Below are 27,861 nucleotides of genomic sequence, written 5' to 3' on the forward strand. Positions count from 1 at the left end.
TAGAGACAAAGACAGAGAAACAGACATGTTTAAAAGTGTCCAAAGAAAAATAATGATAAAATTTGTAAAAATTCAATAAAACATTAAATGTTAAAGATTAATAATGTATAAAATTTAAATTTCATAATGATCTCCTTAAAATTAAATGTATTACTTTATTTGATTTTATAATTTAGCCAAGTTTTTATATATTTATTTTTGTGATCTTAGCCAAAATCTCCTAATGTGATTGCTTTGATTATGAAATTATTTATTCTGTATGCCACCACATATTTCATCTGACTTGATAATCAACATTTTTTCAATTTTATTTACATTTAGAAAACAATAAAATTGATGCATTTTACACCAGCTATTTCTTGACATGTATTTCCTTCACCCCAAAACACTTCCTTTCAACAATGAAAATTTATTAAGCAAAGTGTATTGAAATATTGAAATGACAGTCTCTGCAACATTTTTCACCTCTAGTTTTTCTTGTCATATTTTAACACATTTTAATGGCAATGATTCATTCCATTGTCAACACAGTAAATCTTTGTGGCTCATTAGGTAACATTTCTTCATTCAGCAATAATTATACAGTTTTTTTTCTCTATCTTATATAAGTTAAATTTATGGGTAAACTGTATGAGCTTAAGAAAACAATTCTTAATTTATTACTGGATTTAAAAAAAGGAATTCAGCTTTATCTTCACAAATTTAAGTGGCATAAATTTGTTAGTTTTACTGACCCAGTTAAATAATCTTTGATTAGACTTACCATCAAAGTAAAATTTAATTTTCATAATATAAAAGTAACATGAATTTTTAATGCTGGTTCTCCCCCTTCCAACTTCTCTGAGTAGTAGAATGGATATTTCAATGATGGTATTTGAGTGATACATGAACTACACTGTCATTGACATACTTATGTTTCATTTCATTATTTCCAGGTACAGATGTGAACATTTAATATAGTTTTAAAAATGAATCTCTTGAAGTTTTACTCAGGAATCAATTCAATTGCTTATTTTGAAAATATATGTACATATGCTCATATGTACATACATTATTGTTGTAATTCATTTTAAAATTGAATATGGTATTTTCCATACTAAATTACACTTGTATATAATCATTAAAGGCATTAATCTGTTGTTTTAATTAATTAACAAAGGAATAAAACTATAGTTTGGGTTAAGTAGACAAAGTTGTAGCATAAAATTTCAAAACATTGATGTTGAGCAAATGACTGCTTTTATTCTATTTATGCTCATGATCTGTGTCATTAAACATTTTTAAAGAATTAGAAACATCACACATTTTGTATATATAAATTATGATTTGCCATTCCTTTCTAACTGGAAGATATGGTTGTATCTCATATATCTTTAAAATTGTGTGTGTGTGTTTGTGTGTGAATGTGTGTTGAAGGCTTGTGTAAAGGTAGGGTTTCATCAGGGTAGGAATGTCTTCTAATGAATTTTAGTAAATCCTATTTAACTTATGGTCACATAGCTAACGTATCAAACACATTACTTAAAAGTAATCTTGTGGGGCTCTGAGCCCAGATGTCAGAGGAAAGGGAGTGACTTGCCTCTGCTCTCCCCAGGATCCCTCAAAATACCTTCAAATAATGCAATAAGACAATTACTGGGACCATGTCAGCTCAGACTCAGCCCCAGCCAGAGTGTCAGCAAACCAGGAATCAGGCCTTGGGAGCCTCTGAATCAGCAGCAGCAATTGCTCCTTGAACTCAGCCCATAAATGGTAAGGGGTCAAATAATTGTCCAGAAGGAGATTCCAGGTATCTTTGCTAGCACTGAGGCAGGACTCTTGTTTTGTCTATACTCCCATCCTGGTCACAGTCTTGGGTGGCAATCTTAAGCAGGGAGGATCACAAGCAAACTGGAGTTTGTGGCAAAAGTGGAGTGGGATAGTGTTCTTAGTTCCAGGGCAAAAAAACAAAACAAAACAAACAAAAACAAAAACAAAATAAACCACAAAAACAAAAACACTCCTGTGGTTGCTTGGAGATCAGAGCACAGAAGAGAAGAATAGTAAACATACCTCTCTTTAAATCATAATACATTGGAAAAACTAAAAACTTACAAATCTCTAGAAATAGTCCTAAAAAGAGCTGCACAAAGCCCCTGAAGCTGGGGACAGCGCACCCTCCACCCTGGAATCAGTGCCACATTTTAACAGTTAAAAATCAAGAAATAAGCTGGGGAAATGAGCAAAAAGAAAATGAAAAATCTGACCATAGAAAGTTTTTATGGTTACAAGGAAAGTCAAAATACACATTAAGAAGATAACAAAATCAAATCTACTAAATACAAAGCTTCCATGAAAAATATGCATTGGCCTCAGGACAAAGAAAAATTCAAAAAGGATTTTGAAAATAAAGTAGGATAGGTAATGAAAAAATGTAAAGAAAAATGAGATTGATGCAAGAAAATGATGAAAAAGTCAACAGCTTGGTAAAGGAGACAAAAAATACTGAAGAAAATACCTTAAAAAACAGACTAGGCCAAATGGTTAAAGAGGTAAAAAAAAATAAAAAACAATGAGGAAAATAGTGCCTTGGAAAGCTGAATTGGCAAAATGGCAAAGTAGGTAGAAAAGCTCTCTGAAGAAAATAACTCCATAAAAATTAAGATTGAGCAAATAGAACCTAATGACTTCATGAGAAATTAAAAAAAAAATAAAGCAAAATGAAAAGAATGAAAAAATAGGTAATGTGAAATATCTCATTAAAAAAAAAACTGACATAGAAAATAGATCCAGGAGAATGAATTTGAAAATTATTGGACTACCTGAAAGTCATGCACAAAAAAGAAAATAGCCAATACATAATCTTCCAAGCAATTTTCAGGGGAAATTATCCTGATATTCTAGAAATAAAAGATAAAATAGAAATTGAAAGAATCCCACAATGACCTCCTGAAAGAGATATCAAAATGAAAACTCACAGGATTATTATAGCCAAATTCCAGAGTGCTCAGGTCAAGGAGAAAATATTGCAAGGAACCAGAAAAAGCAATTTAAGTACTTGGAGCCAGTCAGGATAACACAAAATTTAGCAGCTTCTAAAATAAAAGATCAAAGGGCTTGGAATATGATATTCCAGGGTAAAGGAATTGAGATTACAAGTGAGAATCACCTACTCAGTAAAAACTGATTATAATCCTTAAAAGAGAGTGATTACAACCATTTTCAATGAAAATACCTGACCTGAGTAGAAAATCCGAATTTCAAATACAAGAGTCTAGAGAAGCATAAAAATATAAATAGGGAAGAGAAATCTTAAGGGATATTAAAAGCTTAAATTGTTTACAGTCCTACATGGGAAGATGATACCTGTAATTCATCAGAAGTTTCTCCATATTAGGCTAGACAGAGTATATTTGGACAGAAGACACGGGTGTGAATTGAATATGAAGAGATGATATCTTTAAAAAAATAAAATTAAGGGGTGAGAGCAGAATACACTGGGAGAAATGGAAAGAGAGAGGTGGAATGGGGTAAAGTATCCCACATAAAAGAAGCAAGAAAAAAGCTTATATAGTGAAGGGGAAGATGTGGAGGTGTTGGGCAGTGAGTGAACCTTATTTTCATCAGGATTGGTTCAAAGAGGGAATAACATATACACTCAATTAGGTATGGTAATCTATCCTACCCTGCACGAAAGTAGGAAAGGAAGGGGATAAAGGGATTTGGGTGAAAAAGGGAGGGCAGATTGAGATAGGGGACAGTCAGAAGCAAAACACTTGAGGAGGGAAAAGGGTAAAAGGAGATAGGGAATAATGTAAATGGCAAGGGGAGGGATTAGGATGGAGGAAAATACAATTAGCAATAATAACCATGAAAAAATTTTGAAGTAAGTTTGATAAAGGCTTCATTTCTCAAACACATTAGAGAAATGAGTCAAATTTGTTAAAATAACAGCCACTTCCCAATTGATATATCATCAAAATGTATGAACAGTTATCAGATGAAATAATTAAAGCTATCTATAGCCATGTGAAACAAAATGCCTCACTATTGATTAGAAAGATGTAAGTCTAAACAGTTCTGGGGTACTATTTCATACTTTTTTTGATTGAATAAAAGTACAGCAGGTTAAAATTACAAATGTTGGAGGGGATATGGGGAAATTGAGACATTAATACACTGTTGGTGGAGTTGTAAACTAATTCAAAAATTCTGTAGAGCAATTTGGAACTATGGTCAAAGGGCTACAAAACCATGCATACTCTTTGATCAAGTAATAACACTACAAGGTCAGTACTCTAAAGGATAAAAAACAAAAAGTTATATAATATATTCTTTATTTCCAATCCAAGTCATTTGAAATGTGAATTTTTAAAAGCTTTGAATCAATTTAATTAGTACATGAATACCATGATCACCAATGTGAAATGAAGAAATGTATCTGAATACTATTAAATGTTTTTTAATGTCATAAAGTCCAAAATTCATGATAGAAAGCACTAAATTTCTACCATAGCTATTAAGTGAACTAAATTAGGCTCATATCCATACCAACAAAAATATGTGACCAGTAAGTGAAGGGCATAAACATATTCACCAGTGTTTTGGCAACAGTTATGGTTGATTCCACCTTTATAAAGCTTCATTCTTGTGTGTTGTTTTTTTTTTAATTATTAAAGTATTTTATTATTTCCAGTTACATGTAGAGATAGTTTTCACCATTTGTTTTTATAAGATTTATTTTTCAAATTTTTCCCTCCCCCACTCCCCAAGACAGCAAGTAATCAGATACAGGTTATACAGGTACAATAAAATTAAACATATTTCTGCATTACTTATGTTATTTTTTAATTAATAAAGTATTTTATTTTTTTTCCATTACATGTAAAGATAGTTATCAACTTTTGTTTATACAAGCTTTACAATTTCAGATTTTTCTCCCTCCCTCCCCTCCCTCCCCCCTCCCCTAGACAGCAGGTAATCTGATATTGGTTATATATATATATATATATATATATATATATATATATATATATATATATATATAACATAATAACATTAAACATATTTCTGCATTAGCCATGTTATGAAAGAAAAAATAAGAGCAATGATGAAAAACCTCAAAATAGAAAAAAACAACAGCATCAAAAACAAAACAAATAGTATGGTTCATCCAGCATCTATACTCCGCAGTTGTTTTCTTTTTCTTGGATTTGGAGATCCTCTTCCATCACAAGTTACCTGGACCTCTTCTGTGCCATTGCATTGGTGAGAAGAATATAGTACATCACAGTAGATCAACACTCAATGTTGATGATACTGTGTACAATGTTCTTCTAGTTCTGCTCATCTCACTCATCATCAGCTCACACAAGACCCTCCAGGTTTCTCTGAACATCTCCTGCTCATATTTTGTTACATCACAATAGTATTCCATTGTATTCATATACCACAACTTGTCCAGCCATTCCCCAATTGATGGGCAGCCCCTCAACTGCCAACTCCTTGCCACCACGTAAAGAGCAGCTATAAATATTTTTGTACATGTGGGTCCCTTTCCCCTTTTCATGATTTCTTTGGGAAAAAGACCCAAAAGTGGTATTGCTGGGTCAAAGGGTATGCACAGCTTTATCGCCCTTTGGGCATAATTCCAAATTGCTCTCCAGAATGGTTGGATCAGTTCACAGATCCACCAACAATGGATTAGTGTTCCAATTTTCCCACAGCTACTCCAACATTTATTATTTTCCTTTTTTGTCATTTTAGCCAATCTGATAGGTGTCAGGTGGTACCTCAGAGTTGTTTTTATTTGCATCTCTCTAATCATTAGAGATTTAGAGCCTTTTTTCATATGGGAATAGATAGCTTTGGTTTCTTCATCAGAAAACTGCTTGTTCATATCCTTTGACCATTTCTCAATTGGGGAATGACTTGGGTTCTTATAAATTTGATTTAGTTCCCTATATATATTTTAGAGATGAGGCCTTTATTAGAAGTACTGGCCTCAAAAACTGTTTCCCAGCTTTCTGCCTCCCTTCTAATTTTGGATGCATTGCTTCTGTTTGTACAAAAGTTTTTTTTTTAATTTAATGTAATCAAAATCATCCATTTTGCATTTATAATATACTCTATCTCTTGTTTGGTCAAAAACTGTTTTCCTTTCCAAAGATCTGATAGGTAGACTATTCCTTTCTCTCCTAATTTACCTATGGTATCACCTCTTATGTCTAAATCATGTATCCATTTTAACATTATTTTAGTATAAGGTGTAAGATGTTGGTCTATGCCTAATTTCTGCCATATTATCTTCCAGTTATCCCAGCAGTTTTTCTCAAATACTGAGTTCCTATCCCAGAAGCTGGAATCTTTGGGTTTATCAAACACTACATTACTAGTGTCATTTACTACTGCATTTCCTGAGCCTAGCCTATTCCATTGATCTACCACCCTATTTTTTAGCCAGTACCAAATAGTTTTGATGACTGCCACTTTATAGTAAAGCTCCAGATTTGGTACCACTAACCCACCTTCCTGTGAATTTTTTTTTCATTATTTCCCTGGATATTCTTGATTTTTTGTTTTTCCAGATGAATTTTGTTATTATTCTTTCTAGCTCTATAAAATAATTTTTAGGTAGTCTGATTGGTATGGCACTGAATAAGTAAATTAATTTAGGCAGTATTGTCATTTTTACTATATTAGCTCTGCCTATCCATGAGCAATTGATATCTTTCCAATTATATAGATCTGATTTGATTTGTGTGAAGAGTGTTTGGTAGTTGTGTTCATAGAGTTCCTGGGTTTGTCTTGGCAAGTAGACTCCCGAGTATTTTATATTATCTACTGTTACTTTAAATGGAATTTCTCTTTCTATCTCTTGCTGCTGAACTTTGTTGGTCATGTATAGAAATGCTGATGATTTATGGGGATTTATTTTATATCCTGCTACTTTGCTAAAGTTGTTAATTGTTTCAAGTAATTTTTGAGTTGATTCTCTAGGATTCTTTAAGTATACCATCATATCATCTGCAAAGAGTGATAGTTTTGTTTCCTCCTTGCCTATTCTAATTCCTTTAATTCTTTTCTCTTCTCTGATTGCTAAAGCTAACATTTCTAGTACAATATTAAATAATAGGGGTGATAATTGATATCCCTGTTTCACCACTGATCTTATTGGGAAGGCCTCTAATTTAGCTCCGTTGCATATAATACTTGCTGATCGTTTCAGGTAGATAATGTTTATTATTTTAAGGAAAGCTCCCCCTATTCCTAAATTCTCCAGTGTTTTTATTAGGAATGAGTGTTATATTTTGTCAAAAGCTTTCTCTGCATCTATTGAGATAATCATATGATTTTGGTTGGTTTTCTTATTGATGTGATTGATTATGTTAATAATTTTCCTAATGTCGAACCAACCCTGCATTCCTGGTATAAATCCCACCTGGTCATAGTGTATTATCCTGGTGATCACTTGCTGTAATCTCCTTGCTAATATCTTATTTAAGATTTTAGCATCAATATTCATTAGGGAAATTGGTCTATAATTTTCTTTCTCTGTTTTTGCTTTGCCTGGTTTTGGTATCACCACCATATTTGTGTCATAAAAAGAATTTGGTAGAACTCCTTCTTCAGCTATTTTTCCAAATAATTTGTATAATATTGGAATTAATTGTTCTTTAAATGTTTGGTAAAATTCACCCGTAAACCCATCTAGCCCTGGGGATTTTTTCTTAGGGAGTTCATTAATGGCTTGTTCAAGTTCTTTTTCTAATAAGGGCTTATTTAAAGATTTTATTTCCTCTTCAGTTAACCTGGACAGTTTGTATTTTTGTAAATATTCATCCATTTCATTTAGATTGTCAAATTTATTGCCATACAATTGGGCAAAATAATTCCTAATTATTGATTTAATTTCCACTTCATTGGTGGTAACATCACCCTTTTCATTTTTGATACTGGTAATTTGGTTTTCTTCTTTCTTTTTTTAAATCAAATTAACCAATATTTTATCTATTTTATTGTTTTCTTCATAAAACCACCTTAGTTTTATTGATGAATTCTATAGTTTTTTTGCTTTCAATCTTATTAATTTCTCCTTTGATTTTCAGGATCTCTAATTTAGTATCTAACTGGAGATTTCTAATTTGTTCTTTTTCTAGCTTTTTAAGTTGCATGCCCAATTCATTAATCTCCTCTTTCTCTTTTTTATTCATGTAAGCATTTAGAGCTATAAATTTTCCCCTAAGCACTGCTTTGGCTGCATCCTATAGATTTTGGTATGTTGTCTTATTATTGGCATTCTCTTGGATAAAGTTATTGATTGTTTCTATGATTTCTTGTTTGGCCCATTCATTCTTTAGAATGAAATTATTGATTTTCATTCTACTTTTCCCTGGCTCTTTCTTATGTGTAATTTTTATTGCATCATGATCTGAAAAGGATGCATTTACTATTTCTGCCTTTCTACATTTGACTATGATGTTTTCGTGCCCTAATACATGGTCAATTTTTGAAAATGTGCCATGTACTGCTGAGAAAAAGGTATATTCCTTTCTATCCCCATTCAATTTTCTCCAGACATCTATCACGTCTAACTTTTCTAGTAATCTATTCAACTCTTTCACTTCTTTCTTATTTATTTTTCAGCTACATTTATCTAATTCTGAGAGGGGGAGATTCAGATTCCCCACTACTATAATATTACTGTCTAATTCCTCTTGTAATACATTTAACTTCTCCTCTAAGAACTTGGATGCTATGCCACTTGGCACATTCATATTCAATATTGATATTCATTATCTATAGTACCTTTAAGAAAGATGTAATTTCCTTCCTTATCTCTTTTAATGAGATCTATTTTTGCCTGCACTTTGTCTGAGATAAGGATTGCTACCCCTGCTTTTTTTACTTTAGCTGAAGCATAATATGTTCTGCTCCAGCCTTTTACCTTTACTTTGTGTGTATCGCTCTGCTTCAAATCTGTTTCTTGTAAACATCATATTGTAAGATTCTGGTTTTTAATGCACTATGCAATTCGCTTCTGTTTTATAGCAGAGTTCATCCCATTCACATTCACAGTTATTATTACTGACTGTCTATTCCCCTCCATTCTATTTACCCCCTTTGTACTTTCCCCCCTTCTTTCACCCTATTCCTCCTCACCGACATTTTATTTCTTAACCCTGTCTCCCCAATTTGCCCACCCTTTTTATCACCCCCTCTCTTTTCTTTACCCTTTTCTCCCTTGCTTTTGTCCTCCCTTCTATCAGTCCCCCCCTTTCCCTTCCCTTTTTGCTTCCCTAAAGAGTCAGTTAAGTTTCTTCTTCCCAAAGATCATATATGTTATTCCCTCTTTTAATCAAATCTAATGAGAATGGGGTTGAAACAATGTTCTCCCCTCCTTTCTTTCCCTCTATTGTAATAGGGTTTTTTTTTTTCACCTCTTCATATGATATAATTCATCCCCTTCCACCTCCTCTTTCCTCTCCTCCCCATAGACTCCCTTTTTAACCCCTTATTTTTTTTTTGTATCATCACATCAAAGACAATTTGTATTTATACCCTCTGTGTAAAGTCCTTCTCTTTGCCCAAATACATTTACAGTTCTTAAGAGCTATGAGTATTATCTTCCCATGTAAGTATATAAACAGTTTAACATAATAGGGTAACCTTTTTTTTCCCCCTCTGTTTACCTTTTTAAACTTCTCTTGAGTCTTTTATGTTGAGATCAAATTTTCTATTCAGTTCTGGTCTTTTCACCAGGAAAGATTGAAAGTCCCCAATGTCATTAAATGTCCATCTTTTCCCCTGAAAGAAAATGCACATTTTTGCTGGGTAATAGATTCTTGGCTGCAATCCAAGCTCCTTTGCCTTCCGGAATATCATGTTCCAAGCCTTGCGCTCCTTTAATTTTGAAGCTGCCAGGTCCTGAGCAATCCTGACTGTGACTCCATGATATTTGAATGGCTTCTTTCTGGCTGCTTGGAGTATTTTCTCCTTCACCTGATAATTCTGGAATTTGGCTACAATATTCCTTGGAGTTTTCCTTTTGGGGTCTCTTTCAGGAGGTGATCGGTGGATTCTTTCAATGATGATTTTATCCTCTGATTCTATGATATCAGGGCAGTTCTCCTTAATAATTTCCTGAAATATGGTGTCTAGATCCTTTTTCTGGTCATGGCTTTCAGGCAGTCCAATGATTCTCAAATTGTCTCTCCTCGATCTGTTTTCCAGATCAGTTGTCTTTCCAATGAGGTATTTCACATTTTCTTCTATTTTTTCATTCTTTTGCTTCTGCTTGACTGATTCCTCGTGTCTCATGGATTCTTTATCTTCCAAGTGTCCAATTTTAATTTTTAAGGCATTGTTTTCTTCAATGAGATTATGCACCTTTTTTTTCCATTTGGCCAACTGAATTTTTTAAGGCATTGTTTTCTTCAGTCAATCTTTGTGCTTCCTTTTCCAAGCTGCTGATTCTTTTTTTCATAGTTTTCTTGTTTTGCTTTCATTTCTCTCCACATTTTTTTTCTACCTCTCTCAATTGATTTTTAATATCCTTTTTGAGCTCTTCCAGGAAGGCTTTTTGTTCTTGAGACCAATTCACCTTCCCTCGTGAGGCTTCACATGTAGGCAATTTGAGGGTATTGTCCTCATCTGAGTTTGTGTTGGCTTCTTCCCTATTGATACAGAAGCTCTCAATGGAAAGGGCTCTTTTTTGCTTCTTACTCATGATTGCAGCTTATTTATTTATTTTTTAAGTCGAGGTCTGCTCTGGGGGCACCAGGGTCCCTGTTTTGGGCTTCTTGTGCTGGGGTATAGGTGCCATGTGACTGGTTTTTTACTCTGAGGCCTTTATGGTGTGTGGAGATCCCCCGCCCTGCACTTCCTGTCTGGGTGCGCTCCTGGCGTCTGCTCCCGCCTGACCCGTTTTTGGCCCTCCTGGCCGGTGGAGGTAGGTTTTTCCACTGTCTTTCTTGGCCACCAGATTTTTGAACCAGGTTCCAGGGGCCTCAGTGGTTTGGCTGTGGCCCGCAGCTCCTGCTCACTTGCCCTGCCTCCCTGGGCGCTGGGTTGCTGCCCTGTGCTGCGCCTCCCTTTTGCCCGAGTCAGACCGACCTTTTCCTGAAGTCTTCTAAATTATCTCTGGTTGGAGGACTGTGTCTCTCTGTCCCTTTGCAGGTTCTGTAGTTTCAGAATCCGTCCAGAGGTTTGATTTAATGTTCTTTTTGAGGGAACAGAAGGAGAGCTCAGGCAGCTTGCTGCTTCCTCTCTGCCATCTTGGCTCCGCCCATTACTTATACTATAATAGAAGAATCAGAGCAAAAAGGAAAAACCTCAAAAAAGAAAATCAACAGCATGAAAACAGAAAAAAAAAGAAATAGTGTGGTTCAATCTGCATCCATATTCCACAGTTCTTTTTTTTTTTTTTTTCTGGATTTAGAGAGTCTTTTCCATCATGAGTCCTTCTCTTTCTATCTCTTGTTGCTGGACTTTGTTGGTCATGTATGGAAATGCTGATGACTTATATGGATTTATTTTATATCCTGCTACTTTGCTAGAGTTTTTCATTGTTTCAAGTAATTTTTGAGTTGATTTTCTAGGATTCTCTAAGTATACCATCATATCATCTGAAGAGTGATAGTTTTGTTTCCTCCTTCCCTATTTTAATTCCTTTAATTCCTTTTTCTTCTCTGATTGCTAAAGCTAAAATTTCTAATACAATATTAAATAATAGATGTGATAATGGACATCCCTGTTTCACCCCTGATCCTATTGGGAAGGCCTCTAACTTATCTCCATTACATATAAAGCTTGCTGATCCTTTAGGTATAGACTGCTTATTATTTTAAGGAAAGCTCCACCTATTCCTAAGCTCTCTATTGTTTTGTTTTGTTTGTTTGTTTTGTGGGGCAATGGGGGTTAAATGACTTGCCTAGGGTCATACAGCTAGTAAGTGTCAAATGTCTATGGCCGGGTTTGAACTCAGGTCCTCCTGAATCCAGGGCAGGTGCTTTATCCATTCTCTAGTGTTTTTATTAGGAATGGGTGCTATATTTTGTCAAAAGCTTTTTCTGCATCTATTGAAATAATCCTATGATTTTGGTTAGTTTTCTTATTGATGTAGTTGATTATATTGATAGTTTTCTTAATGTTGAATGAGCCCTGCATTCCTGGTATAAATCCAACTGGGTTATAAAGTAGTATCCTGGTGATCACTTGCTGTAATCCTCTTGCTAATATCTCATTTAAGATTTTTTGCATCAATATTCATTAGGGATATTGGTCTATAATTTTTTTCTTTTTTTCTTTTCTTTTCTTTTTTTTTTTTTTTTGGCAAGGCAATGAGGGTTAAATGACTTCCCCAGGGTCACACAGCTAGTAAGTTTCTGAGACCATATTTGAACTCAGGTCCTCCTGAATCCAGGGCCAGTGCTTTATTCACTGTGCCACCTAGCTGCTCCCGGGCTATAATTTTCTTTCTCTGTTTTGGCTCTGCATGGTTTTGGTATCAACACCATATTTCTGTCATAAAAGGAATTTGGTAGAACTCCTTCTTCACCTATTTTTCCAGATAATTTGAATAATATTGGAATTAATTGTTCTTTAAATGTATGGTAGAATTCACTTGAAAACCCATCTGGCCCTGGAGATTTTTTCTTTGGGAGTTCAATAATGGCTTCTTCAATTTCATTTTCTAATATGGGCTTATTTAAGGATTTTATTTCCTCTTCAGTTGACCTGGGCAGTTTAGATTATCAAATTTATTGGCATACAGTTGGGAAAAATGGTTCCTAATTATCGTTTTAATTTCCACTTCATTGGTGGTGAAATCACCCCTTTCATTTTTGATATTGGTAATTTGGTTTCCTTCTTTCTTTTTTTAGATCAAATTAAACAATAGTTTATACATTTTATTGTTTTTTTCCTAAAACCAGCTCTTACTTTATTGATTAATTCTATAGTTTTCTTGCTTTCAATTTTATCAATTTCTCAATTAATTTTCAGGATTTCTAATTTATTATTCAATTAGGGATTTTAAATTTGTTCTTATTCTAGCTTTTTAAGTTGCGTTCCCAATTCATTTATCTCCTCTTTCTCTTTTTTATTGATGTAAGCAGTTAGAGATATAAAATTTCACCTAAGCACTGCTTTGGCTGCATCCCATAGATTTTGATTTGTTGTCTCGTTATTGTCATTGTCTTGGATGAAATTATTGATTTTTTCTATGGTTTTTTGTTTTACCCACTCATTCCTTAGATTGAAATTATTTCATTTCCAATTGATTTTCAGTTTACCTTTCCATGGCTCTTTATTACATGTGATTTTTACTGCATCATGAACTGAGAAGGATGCATTTACTATTTCTGCTTTTCTACATTTGACTATGATGTTTTTGTGCCATAATACATGGTCAATTTTTGAAAATGTGCCATGTACTGCTGAGAAAAAGGTATATTCCTTTCTATCCCGATTCACTTTTCTTCAGACATCTGTCATATCTAACTTTTCTAACATTCTACTCCCATCATTAACTTCTTTCTTATTTATTTTGTGGCTGGATTTATCTAATTCTGAGAGGAGAAGATTCAGATACCCACTAGCATTGTTTTGCTGTCTATTTCCACCTGTAACTCATTTAACTTCTCTAAGAATTTGGATGCTATACCACTTGCACATACATATTTAGTATTGATATTCCTTCATTTTCTATATTACCTTTTAACAAGATGTAGTTTCCTTCCTTATCTGTTTTAATTATATCTATTTTTGCCTTTGCTTTGTCTGAGATAAGGATTGCTCTACCTGCTTTTTTGAAGTCAGCTGAAGCATAATATATTCTGCTCTAACCTTTTACCTTTACTCTGTGTATTTCTCTGTTTCAAATGTGTTTCTTATAAATAACAATGTAGGATTCTGTTTTTAAATCCACTCTTTTATTCACTTCCATTTTATGGCAAAGTTCATTCCATTTGCATTCACAGTTATTATTACTAGCTGACTATTTCCCTCCATTCTATTTACACGCTTTGTATTCCCTCCCCCCCACCTTCTTTCACCCTATTCCTCCTCAACAACATTGTTCTTCTTACCCCTGCTTCCCTCCATGTACCCTCCCTTTTATCAGCCCCCCCTCCCTTTTCTTTACCCTTTTCTCCCCATACTTCTGCCCTCCCTTCTATTAGGCCCCCACCCCCTTTTCCCCTTTCCCTTTTACTTCCCACAAGAATATGCTGGGGCAGCTAGGTGGCTGAGTGGATAGAGCACTGGCCCTGGAGTCAGGAGGACCTGAGTTCAAATCCTCAGATACTTGACACTTACTTACAAGCTGTGTGACCCTGGGCAATTCACCTAACCCCACTTGCCTCACAAAAACAAAAAAGCATATGCTGTTTCTTTATCCAAATGAACATATATATTATTCCCTTTTTAAGTCAAATATACTGAGAGTAAGATTTAAACAATGTTCCCCCATCCCTTAATTACCTTTATTGTAATAGGTTTTTTACACCTCTTCATATGATGTAATTCACCCCATTCCCCCTCTCTTTTCCTCTTCTCCCCATAAACTCCTTTTAACAACTTAATTTTCTTTATGTCATCACATCAAAGACAATTTATATTTATACCCTCTGTGTATAATCCTTCTGTCTGCCCAAATATATACATACATAAATATATACACATATATATACATATGTATATACATATATACATGCATATATATGCATATGTGTGTGTGTGTGTATGTGTGTGTATAGTAGGCTTCTGCCAGTCATTGACAACCATGAATCAGCACTTTGAAGAGCCACAGGCCATAGTGTGGCTGTGCAGTCCTATATAGGAGCTGCAGCTCCTGCCACAACAAGGACATCTGAAAACTGTGCTCTCTGTTGCCCGTCAGTTCCTGCATCTCATTTGTTTTTCTTCTACTTATGTACATGTCTTAAGATTTATCGTTATTATTTTCCCATGTAGGAATGTAAACAGTTTAACCTTATTGAATAACTTTTTTCCCCTTGTTTCCCTTTTAAAACTTCTCTTGAGTCTTATATGTTAAGATCAAATTTTCTATACAGTTCTGGTCTTTTCATCAGGAAATCTAGCAAGTCCCCTATTTCATTGAATTTCCATCTTTTTCCCTGAAAGATAATGTAAGTTTTGCTGGATAATAATATCATATTCCTTGCTTTGTGGTCCTTTAATGTTGAGGCTTCCAGATCCTGAGCAATCTGACTGTTGCTCCATGATATTTAAATTGCTTCTTTCTGGCTTCTTGGAGTATTTTTTCCTTCAACTGGTAATTCTAGAATTTGGCTACAATATTCCTTGGAGTTTTCCTTTTGGGGTCTCTTTTAGGAGGTGATTGATAGATTCTGTCAATGAGGATTTTATCCTCTGATTCTATAAAATCAGGGCAGTTCTCCTTAATAATTTCCTGGAATATGGTGCCTAGACTCTTTTTCTGACCATGGCTTTTAGGCAGACCAGTGATTCTCAAATGGTTTCTCCTGTATCTGTGTTCCAGATCAGTTGTCTTTCCAATGAGGTATTTTACATTTTCTTCTATTTTTTCATTCTTTTGATTTTGTTTGACTGATTGCTGCTGTGTCATGGAGTCCTTAGCTTCCAGCTGTCCAATTCAAAGTTTTAAGGAATTGTTTTCTTCAGTCAATCTTTGTGCTTCCTTTTCCAAGCTGCTAATTCTTTTTTCATAATTTTCTTGTGTTGCTTTCATTTCTCTCCCCATTTTTTCTTCTACTTCTCTCAATTGATTTTTAAAAACCTTTTTGAGCTCTTCCAAGAAGACTTCCAAGAAGGCTTTTTGTTCTTGAGACTAATTCATCTTCCCTATTAAGGCTTTACATGTAGGCAACTTGAGAGTATTATCCTCATCTGAGTTTGTTCTTGTTTCTTTACTGTCAATAAAGAAACTCTTAATGGTGATAGCTCTTTTTTTCTTGCTTGCTCATATTGCAGATAATTTTTTTTTTAAGGTTGAGGTCCACTCCTTGGGCACCAGGGTCACTGTTTCAAGTTTCTTATGCTGGGAGATATGCACTGTGTTGCTGGCTTTCTACTCTGAGGCCTCTATGGCTTGTGGATTACTCACCACCCTGGGCTTACTTCTGTCACATGCTGGGATATACAGGCCTGGTGACACCCATCCTGTGGGTGGCCCCCTAGCTATCAGCCTGCCCTCTCAGCTGGTGCTGAGTGTTGGATCTCACCACTGGCATGCTGTGCTACTAGTCCACTGAGCCAGGATCAAGGGGCCTCAGTTGCTTCCTACTGACTTGCCCCGACCCCCTCCATGCTATGCTGCACTCAGGTGCACTATGCTCCTCCCCTGCCCGAGTGAGACTAACCTTTCCTGAAGTGTTTTAAATTATTTCCATTTGGAATATTGTGATCCTCTTTCTTTTTGTAGTTTCTATAGTTTCAGAATCTGTTTATAGGCTTAATTTAATGATATTTTTAAGAGAAATTTGGGAGAGGTCAGGCAGCTTACTGTTTTCTCTCCACTATCTTGGCTCTGCCCCCCTGTGTATAATATTAATATATAAACCTCCTGGATTTGATGGAGCTGGCTCAAAATGTGCTCCAACTAAACTCCAAACTGAACCCAGACAATGTGCTAGCAGGTTTCAGGAAAACTCCAGAGTCATTTGGGTGCTACTGTCAATTCTGTCACACAATGTCTGGGGATACAAATAAGTCCATATCTACTGATCTCCTTCCCTAGAATACTAACAAAGGAGATGGGGGTTCCAGTCCCCACTTTGACACACACTGGCTCTCTGAGTCCAGGCAAGGATCTTAACCTCTCAATGGCCATGCATCACTAAAAGAAAAGGTACCCAATTCCTGGGGTTTAGGAAGTTTCCTACCAAGAGTTTCCTATATTGATGAAATGGAGTCTGGAAAAAAAGTAGAATTATATAAAACATAAAATATTCAAAGAACCCATTATTATCTTTTTTAAAAAGTTATAAATGTGTAGTTATGCAAAACATTTCCACATTAGTCGGCAAGTAAAAGAAAACAGACAACAAATTTTAGAAAAAGAAACTTAATATATGTGCTTCAATCTGTACTCAGACATTATCAGTTCTTTCTGTGAAGATGGATTGCACATTTTGTAAGTCCATCAGAGTCGTCCTAGATCACTGCATGGCTGAGAATAGCCAAATCATTCACAGGCAATCATCTCATAATATTGCTGCTACTTTGTATTACAGTACATCTCACTTTGTATCAACTCACATAAACCTTTCCAGGTCTTTCTGAGAACACTCTCCTCATCATTTCACAGTCGCTATTGATAACTGAATTTCCCTCCATCCAATTCCCTGTATTATCTATCTCCTCTCATGCTTTCCCTCCTCAAAAGTGTTTGGCTTCTGACTGCCCCTCCCCCAATCTGCCCTCCCTTCTATCACCCAATCCACTTATCCCCTTCTCCTCCTACATCCCTGCAGGGTAATATAGATTACTATACCCAATTGAGTGTATATGTTATTCCCTCTTTGAGACAATTCTGATGAGAAAAAGGTATACTCACTCCCCAATACTTACACCATTTACTCCTCCACTGTATAAGCTTTTGTCTTGTTTCTTTTCTGTGAGATACTTTACCTTATTCCATCTCTCCCTTTCCCTTTCTCCCAGTGCATTACTCTCTCACCCCTTAATTTTTTTAAAGATAAGATCCCTTCATATTCACCTCACACTGGTTCCCTCGGTCTAAATATACTTCATCCACCTGCCTTAATAATATGAAAGTTCTTATTAATTATAAGTATCATTTTGCCATGTAGTAATATAAACAGTTTAAACTTTTAGTATCCTCTGTGGTTTCTTTTTACTGTTTACCTTTTTATGCTTCTCTGGAGTCTTGTATTTGAAATTCAAATTTTCTACTTAGCTCAGGTATCTTCATAAAGAATGCCTGAAAGTTCTCTCTTTTGTTGAATTTCCTTTTTTCCCCATGAAGGATTATACACAGTTTTGCTGGTTCAGTCATTCATGGTTGTAGTCCCAGTTCCTTTTCCCTCTGGAATATCATATTCCAAGCCCTTTGATTCGTTATTGTAGAAGCGTCTAAATCTTGTGTTATACTGACTGTGGCTCCACAATTCTTAGTTTCTTTCTGTGTGCTTGCAATATTTTCTCCTTGAACGTTAAGCTCTGGAATTTGGCTATAATATTCCTGGGAGTTTTCATTTTAGGATCTCTTTCAGGAGGTGATTTGTAGATTCTTTCCATTTCTACTTTTACATTCCAGTTCTAAAATATCAGGGCAATTTTCCCTGACAGTTTCTTGGTAGATGATGTCTAGGCTCTTTTTTTTGATCATGGCTTTCAGGTCCAATAATTTCCAAATTCATTCTCCTGAATATATTTTATAGGTCAGTTGTTTTTCCAATGAGATATTTCACATTGCCTTCTAATTTTTTGTTCTTTTCATTTTGCTTTATTTTTTTCTTTCTTGTAAAGTCATTAGCTTCCACTCATTCAATCCTAATTATTCTGCAGTTATTTACTTCAGAGAGGTTTTCTAACTACTTTTCCATTTTGCCATTTCAGCTTTTCAAGGTATTATTTTCATCATTGGCTTTTTGTACCTCTTTTACCTTTTGGCCTAATTTGGTTTTTTAGGTGTTATTTTCTTCTATACTTTTTGTGTCTTCTTTATCAAGCTGGTGACTCTTTTTTTCCATGATTTTCTTGCATCACTCTCATTTATCTTTGCATTTTTCCTCTACCTCTCTTACTTTATTTTCAAAGTCCCTTTTGAGCCCTTCCATGGCCTGAGGCCAATTCATATTTTTCTTTGAAGCTTTGGATATAGGAGCTTTGACTTTGCTATCTTCTTCTGAGGGTGTATTTTGGTCTTTCTTGCCACCATAGAAACTTTCTAGGGTCAGAATTTTTTTTCTGTCTGCTCATTTTCCCAGCTTATTTATTCACTTTTAAAATTTTGTTAAAGTGGGGCACTGCTTCCAGGATGGAGAATACATTGTCCCAGGCTTCAGGGGCTTTGTGCAGTTGTTTTCAGAGATATTTCTAGGTATATGTAAGTTTTCAGTTCTTCCCAGGTGGTATGATTTAAGGAGAGGTATGTTTGCCACTCTCCTGGCCTGTGCTCTGGTCTGCAAGAAACCACAGGCCTGATTTTCTTTCCTTCTACTGTGGTTGCAAGCTCCAGTGTGCTTGTGCTCCTCCCTGCCCTTGGGCCACCACCTAAGAACTTGACCTGGATCTGGTTATAGGCCAAACAAAGAGATCCCTATAATTTCCTTCTGGCCAATTTTTGCACACCCTTACTGTGGGCTGACTTCCAGAAGAAAGTTTGTGCCACTGATGATTCAGAGGCTCTGAGACCTGATCCCGGTTCACTGGGGCTGGGGCTGTGCTGGTGCTGGACTACACTCCACTGTCACCCCAGTAAAACATACTTTCCTGCAGACCTTCTAAGTTGTCTTTCGCTGGAAAATAATTTCAACCTGTCATTTCATGGGTTTTGGTGCTCTAGAGACTGTCTTATAGCAGTATTTGAAGGTAATTGGAGGAGTCTTAGGAAGAGCTCAGGCAAGTCACTGCATTTCCTCTGCCTTCTTGGCTCTACTCCTGAGTCCAATAATTTGTTAGTTTTGTTTTGTTTTGGTGAGGCAATTGGGGTTAAGTGACTTGCCCAGGGTCACACAGCTAGTAAGTGTGTAAAGTGTCTGAGTCCGGATTTGAACTCAGGTCCTCCTGAATTCAGGGCTGGTATTCTATCCACTGTGCCACCTAGCTGCCCCTGAGTCCAAGAATTTGAAAATAAAAATTAGTATATATTCTCTTCATCTTTCTACTGTGCAAGGTAAAACTCAAAGTGACTGTAATTTTAGAAAATATAGTTAATTAAATTTAAAACTAAAGCACCACTGATTTTCTATACTAGTAGTCATGACTGTCATATTAGCCTATAGAAATCATGGATTACAGAGTTTAGGGCATTTTTTTATTGATGTTCTGAGGTTAAGCTCTCTTAAGAAGATAATTAATTTAGCTTTATTTTTGACAATGCATGGCTTCTGACTTTCTTTTGTTATAAGTAGGTGAGTTTTAATAATTACCTGAAAAAACTGAGGAGAAAAGAAAAAGTTGGATGCCAGATAAAAGAATAAAAAGGCCACAGATTATTTTTATTTATTTATTTATTTATTTGTTTGTTTGTTTTTTTATTCATTCATCCATTTATTTATTTATTCATTCTTTCATTCATTCCTTCCTTCATTTATTTTATGCTTTTTTATTTATTTAGAATTTTCCCCAATTTACATGTATAAAGAAATGTTCACATCTATTTTGAAAACTTTTTGTTCCAAATTCTCTCCCTCACTCCCTCACCACCCTTCCTCCTTCAGAACCCAAGCAATTCAATATAAGTTATACATGTGTAGTCATGAAAACATTTCCACATTAGTCAAGTTGTAAAAGAAAGCAGACAAAAAAAACTTTAGAAAGAGGAACTAACTAAAAAAAAAATTATTCTTCAATCTGTATTCAGATCACACCAGTTGTTTCTCTGTTGACGGACTGCATTTTTCCTAATTCCTTCTGACTGCATTCTGCTCATCATTTCTTAAAACACAGTAGTGGGGGAAGCTAGGTGGCACAGTAGATAAAGCACCGGCCCTGGATTCAGGAGGCCCTGATTTCAAATCTGGCCACAGACATTTGACACTTACTAGCTGTGTGACCCTGAGCAAGTCACTTAACCCCCATTGCCCCACAAAAAACAAACAAACAAAAAAACACAGTAGTATTCCATCCTAATCTCATCCCACAATTTGGTCAGCCTTTCCCCAAGTGATGGCATCATCCCAATTTTGATTTCAACTTTCTATTTTATTGTAATCTCTTTTAGGATACCAACCTAGTAGGGGTATTGCTAGGTTGAAGAGTATGTATGGTTTTATAGTTCCTCAATAATAGCTACAAATTACTCTATAGTATGTTTGAATCAGTGTACAACTTTACCAAGAGTATATTAATGGCTCATTTTCCCCATATCCCCCACAAAATTTGTCATTTTCCTCTGCTGTATTATTATCCAATCCAATAAGTATGAGGTAGTATCCATAATTGTTTTGACTTGAATCTCTCCAACCAATAGTGAGATAGAATATTTTTTTCATATGGCTATGACTGGCTTTCGTTATTTAATCTGAAGACTTCATGTCTTCTGATCATAAATCCATTTTAGAATGGCTCTCATTTTAACAAATTCGACTCAGTTCTCTATGTGTTTGATAACTGAGACCTATTCAAAAATTTTCTTCAAGGTTTTGTGTTTTTGTGTTGTTGTTTTATTTTTTCACAGTTACTATTGCTAACTGTATAACCCTACATCCTAGTCTCTCCCTTTGATATTTACTCGTTTTTCTATCTTCTCTTACTCTATCTCTCCTCAAAAGTGTTTTGTTATTATTGCTGCCTCCTCCCAATCTGCCCTCCCTTCCTTCACCTTTCCACCATTATCCCCTTATGCTCCCACTTTCCCTCAGGGCAAGATACATTACTATACCCAATGGAGTGTGTATGTTATTCACTATTTGAGCCAATTCTGATGAAAGTAAGGCTCACTCACTCCACACGCCTCCCCCATCTTCCACTCCACCCCATCTACTTCTTCTTGCTTCTTTTAGGTGAGATAATTTACCCCATTCCATCTCTCCTTTTTCCTTTCTCCAGTGCATTCCTCTACATTCTTAATTTTATTTTTAAAAGATATCAACATGAGGTAGTTAGGTGGCACAATGGACAAAGCTCCAGCCCTGGACCCAGGAGGACATGAACCCAAATCCAGCCTCAGACACCTGATACTCACCACCTACATGACCCTAGGCAAATCACCAAACCCTAAACTCCCCAGAAAATAATTTTTAAAATGCTTTAAAGATATCATTACTTCATATTCAACTCATACCTATACCCTCTCTTGAAGTATATTCCCTTCAGCTACACTAATAATGAGAAAGTTCTTATGAATTAGAAGTATCATCCTCCCATTTAGGAATGTAAACAGTTTAAACATTTAGTAACCTTTATGATTTCTTTTTCCTATTTACCTTTTTCTGCTTCTCTAAGGCCTTGTATTTGAAAGTCAAATTTTCTATTCAGTTCAGGTTTTTTCATCAAGCAAGAATGCTTGAAAATCCTCTCTTTCAATGAATTCCCATTTTCCCCCTGAAATATTATGCTCAAGTTGGCTGGGGAGGTGATTCTTGGTTTTAATCCCAGTTTCTTTGCACTCTGTAAAATCCTATTCCATGCCCTCTGATCTTTTAATGTAGAAGCAATAGATCTTGTGTTATCCTGACTGTGACTCCACAGTACTTGAAGTGTTTCTTTCTGGATGCTTGCAATATTTCTCCTTGACCTGGCAGCCATGGAAATTGGCTATAACATTTCTGGAAGTATTCCTTTTGGCATATATCTCAGTAGGTAATTGGTGGATTCTTTTAATTTATATTTTAACTTAGGTTTCTAGAATATCAGGGCAATTTTACCTGATAATTTCTTGAAAGATTATGTCTAAACTCTTTTTTTGGATCATGACTTCCAGGTAGTCCAATAATTTTCAAATTATCTCTTCTGGATCTATTTTCTAGGTCAGCTGTTTTTCTAAGAAGATCTTTCACATTGCCCTCTATTTTTTCATTCATTTGGATTTGCTCTATTGTTTTTCGATTTCTCATAAAGTCATTGGCTTCCATTTGTTCAATTGTAATTCTTATGCAACTATTTTCTTCAAAGAGCTTTTTGAATCTCTTTTTCCATTTGGGTTTTCAAGCTATTGACTTTTTTTATGACTTTCCTGCATCACTCTCATATCTCTTTCCATGTTTTCCTCTTCAACTCTTATGTCATTTTCAAAGTCCTTTTTGAGCACTTTTATTGCCTGAGATAAATTTATATTTTTCTTGGAAGCTTTGAATGTAGGAACTTTGACTTTGTTATCTTCTTATGAGTATCTATTTTGATCTTCCTTGTCAGCATAGAAACTTTCTAGGGTCAGTATATATATATATATATATATATATATATTCTGTTTGCTCATTTTGTCAGCCTATTTATTGACTTTTAACTCCTTCTCAAAGTAGGGCACTGCTTCCAGGTCACACTGCACCAAGCTTCAGGGGGTCCCATGTAGAACGATTTATGGAGAAGCACACATTCTATACTTCCCTGGCCTGTGCTCTGTTCTGTAAATAAGCACAGGCTTGCTTGCCCTTTATTCTGGGAACAGATTTTTGTTTCCGTGTGGTTGCTAGCTCCAGTGTGCCTATGCTCCTCCCCCACATGGATCACCACTTAAAACTTCTTTCTTGTTTTAAGCATGACAGCACAACAGAGTTCCACCTCAGCATCAGCAAAGAGCCCTGCCATCTCCCCATGACTATTCACTCAACCCCCTCACCATACCATGAGCTGAGTTCCAGAAGTAACTGCTGCTGAAACCGATTCAGGGGCTCCTTCTGGCATGGTCTGACTGGGGATGGATCTATGTCAGTGTAGCCTGGGTCTGAGCTTCACTCTCACCCTATTACAACAGACCTTTCCTGCTGACTTTCTAGGCCATCTATGGTTGGCAAATTTTCTCACCCCATCCTTTTGTAGGTTCTGCTACTCCAGGAATTGTCTTATAGCATTACTTGGAGCTATTTGGAGGGATTGTGGGGAGAGGTCTGTTAAGTTTCTGCTTTTCCTCTGCCATCTTGGCTCCTCCCACTACATCTTACTTTATGGAAGAATATTTATAATATCTAGCCTTCACAATTATAAAAGTTTTTAACATGGAATTTTCATATTCTCTTTATTACAAGGAATTAATAAGAAATGAATTTTATTTTACAAGGATTTATTTATATTCTTATTTTACAAAATAATTGCTTGAAAAGACTAAGTCACTTTTGTAATACTTTGAAGAATGTTTTTCACCCCTAGAGATGGCTGTTTTTCTTATTCAGCAGGCAATTTAAGACATCTACTTTCATCACATCCAGCCTTTATCAGTTGTGATCAAGTTTTCAATAACCACCAGGGAGCTGGGATAGGAGAAATCCTCCTTCTACCTCCAATCACCTCTGGGGCAGTCCCTTCCACCCCTCCCTTGCTCTTATCATATCTGAAGTATTCACCAAAAAGATAGCATAGGAGAAAATGCTACCATAGCTACATTTCAATGAGAACACTTGTGCTAATTCATTCTACAAATTTTAAATCTTAATAGTATTTTTTTCCAATTATATGTAAAGATAGATTTCAACATTTGTTTTTATAAAATTTTCAGTTCCAAATTTTTCTCTTTCCCTCTCTTTCCTCCCCACTCTCAAAGACATTAATATTTATATAAAGATAGGTATCTATAAATGTCTATATCTATCTCTAGATGAAGAGATCTATATTTATCAAAGGTATCATTATGAAATGAAAGGATAATAGGCAGAAATTCTAAGACTTTTTTAATTACTTAAATGTTTCATTAGAAATGTAATACTGAAAATTAAAGAAAACACCTGAAGTTGATACAAAGGTCCTAATCAATATGCTTGGAGGCCTCCTTTGAATGCTCTTGATATTGGAAAGATACTAGTTTTACAAGCAAGTTGATTGACCTTTGCTATATTTATGCCCATCTCATTTATAAATTTTTTATTATTAGTGTATTTCCTGTGTTATAGGCTGTATACCACTTATCTATAACTGTCTGTAATGCAGTATGGCCAAAGTCATTCTTGTCCATGTGTCTATCCTGACCTTTTGGATGAATATTAATTCTCTGGAGAATGTAATGCTCCAAGACCCATCACTATACTATAGATCCCAAAGTGCAAATGACACTAAGGAAGAGCCAGATTTGCAGAACAGCTGAACTAGATCCAGAGAAGGAGTTATTGCTGGACATTGCAAAATTAGCCCCTTACAAACTGGGCCATTGTAAGCTCTTCATAGTCTCATTTCATGCTCAAATTATTTTTCTAAGCAACATTATCCCAAGAATATTTATAAATGTAAATTGAAGAGCACAACAACCAGCTGCATAATACAAGTGTGCCAGAATGTAAATAACAATCTCTTCTTTTTAGCAGCCATTTGGAAGACATATTTCAACTCTACAATTTTTATACCTAATGTACTAGATAAGGAAATGGCAAGAGTGCTTAAGATGTTAGTCAGAAAGATTATTGGATTATCCATTTTAGAGACAACAAATTATTTTATAGAACCCATTGGATTCTTTCTCAAGTTTTTTTGAAAAATTACGAACGTAATTCAAAATACCGGAATAAAGAAACTGCACATACTTTTTTTTTTTTTTACAGCTAGCATTCATTAAGGGCCTATTCAGTTCAAAATTGAGACAACTAAGTTGCACAGTAAATTAAGCACTAGACCTGGAATTAGGAGACTTGACATGAAAAATGATTTCAAACTCTGACTAGCTACATGACTCTGGCCAAGTCACTTAACCCCATTTGTTTCAGCTTCCTCATCTATAAAATTAGCTGAAGAAGGAAATGGCAAACTATTCCATTATCTTTACAAACAAAACCTCAAATGGGCTCACAAAAAGTCAGACTTGACTAATATGACTAACTGTTCTTATTATGTGTCATTCTTTGTGCTAAATATTGTATAAAAACATGAGGAAATAATTAAATTGGTATTGCAGGAAATTGTATATAAGGTAATACATTTTATTGTGGTAACACAACTAACCAATATATAGAGAACATGGGTTCCTACATTGTTCTCTTTTTTTGTTGATTTTAAATTTTTGTTTAAATTAGGTAGATTATAGTAACATCATTTATTAAGTGCCCACTTACATGTGTCTTGCACTGTTATAAGGAATTTATAAACACAATTTCAGTTAATATTCACAATACTCAGTAGATGCTATCATTTTCTCCATTTAAAACTTAAATGAGGAAGTGATTAAATTACTTGCCAAAGGTTGCCCAGCTTGTAAGCGTCTTGAGATTGGATTTGAATTCAAGTCTTCCTGGAACAAAGAAGTTCCACCCATTGTGCCACCAGCTGCCTCCTAAAGTAATGCAGCTTTGACAGCTTCCCTCATAGAAAATATCTCCCATATATATGTATAAATTAAAGAAAATCTCATTAAATAAATTATTACAAAGATACATTTCTTTAAAGGTGAGTGGAATATTGACTTTATAGGTTCTGCAACCAAGAACTGGAAAGAACTTCAGAGGCAATCTAGTCCAATTGACTATCATCATCATCATCATCATCATCATCATCATCATCGTTATTTTGCAGTGCAATGAGGGTTAAGTGATTTGCTTAATGACTTAAGCTGGTAAGTGTCAAGTGTCTGAGGCCAGATTTGAACTCAGGTAATCCTGAATCCAGGGCCAGTGCTTAATCCACTCTGCCACTTGGCTGACACATTTTGCATGTGACAAAATAGTCACCCACATTGTTGCTTGTCCTTGACTTTCAAAGAGGATCATGATATCAGGGAGGTGATGTCATGACTTGCAGTGAGATTGATTTAAGTGAGGAAGGCCTGTGCAAAGTCACCGACTTCACTCTCTCCTCCAGTCTTCTGAGTTAAGTGGCGAGATATATATATCAAGGCAATTGAAGATTGTCCCAGATGGTGCAAAGAAGGCGTTATACAAAATTTCACAAGTAAGTTTTGGAAACCACATTTAAACTCAGTTGCCTTGATTGTAGAATTTATGAATATTCTCTTTTTCCATCTTGTCTCCATTTGGTTTGTTAGATGTACATTCTCCAAAGTTGTTTAACAATATCATGTTTGCTACCTATATCTCTACATGTTCCTGTTTAAACATGACATTGACCCCCACAGCACTATAAAGCCTACTCACTAAAATCCTAAGCAGTGTGGATGAGATTGGTTTAAGCAGTCACACTGAAAGAATTAAATTGGAATAAAAGAGATTCTGGCACATTTAATAACATGCAGCTGGATGGCCAGACAGTTAAATTAGTTAATTAAAATGTAGATCTTGGAAAAGTGCTGCAAATAGATCATGCACTGGGCCCAGAGTTTGGAAAAAGATGAGATTGGTCAAACTGCATTTGAAAATTTGTGCAGTGATTTTAACAATCTCAAATGGCTTTACACAATAAAATTCCACATCTTGAATACAAATATTCTCCCTGTAATACCATATGGTCAGGAATCACAAAACACTAGAACATTAGAAAAATAAAAATGACAAATATATTAAAAGGAAATAGAAAGATAATTGGTGGGCATGAGCAAGCTACAGCATATGGCATATGAAAGCAAGACACATCAAGAAAGGCATTCCTAAAGTGACCAAAAAAGGGAAAGGCTAGTCATGTAGTGATCATTAGAGACTACACATGGTCAGCTTAAGAGTTATTCTGGGGGTATCTAGGTGGAACAGTGAATAGAACATCAGCCCTGCAGTCAGGAGGACCTGAGTTCAAATCTGGCCTCAGACACTTGACACTTACTAGCTCTGTGACCCTTGGCAAGTCACTTATGCCCAATTGCCTCACAAAAAAAGAGTTATTCTGGTACCACGAAGATGCTAACAGATCAAAGAAAAACTAGAACAAATATGGGTCAAAATTCTGTTGGATTAAATGTGATGTAAAGGGATTATATTGTTTATATGATAAATAAAAATGTGGAATTTCAGAGCTTTCAGTATACCAAAGCAAAATCACATAAAAATGAACATCATGATATTATTAGTTTTTATTAGACTCAGGGTGAAAGTGCTATACTGATAGGGCTTCTATATTCATCAACAATTTAAAAAGGAGAAAAAACGTGTCTTCTCACAACTCAGT

The sequence above is a fragment of the Dromiciops gliroides genome, chromosome 1, assembly GCF_019393635.1.
Source record: "Dromiciops gliroides isolate mDroGli1 chromosome 1, mDroGli1.pri, whole genome shotgun sequence".
Lineage (NCBI taxonomy): Eukaryota > Metazoa > Chordata > Mammalia > Microbiotheria > Microbiotheriidae > Dromiciops > Dromiciops gliroides.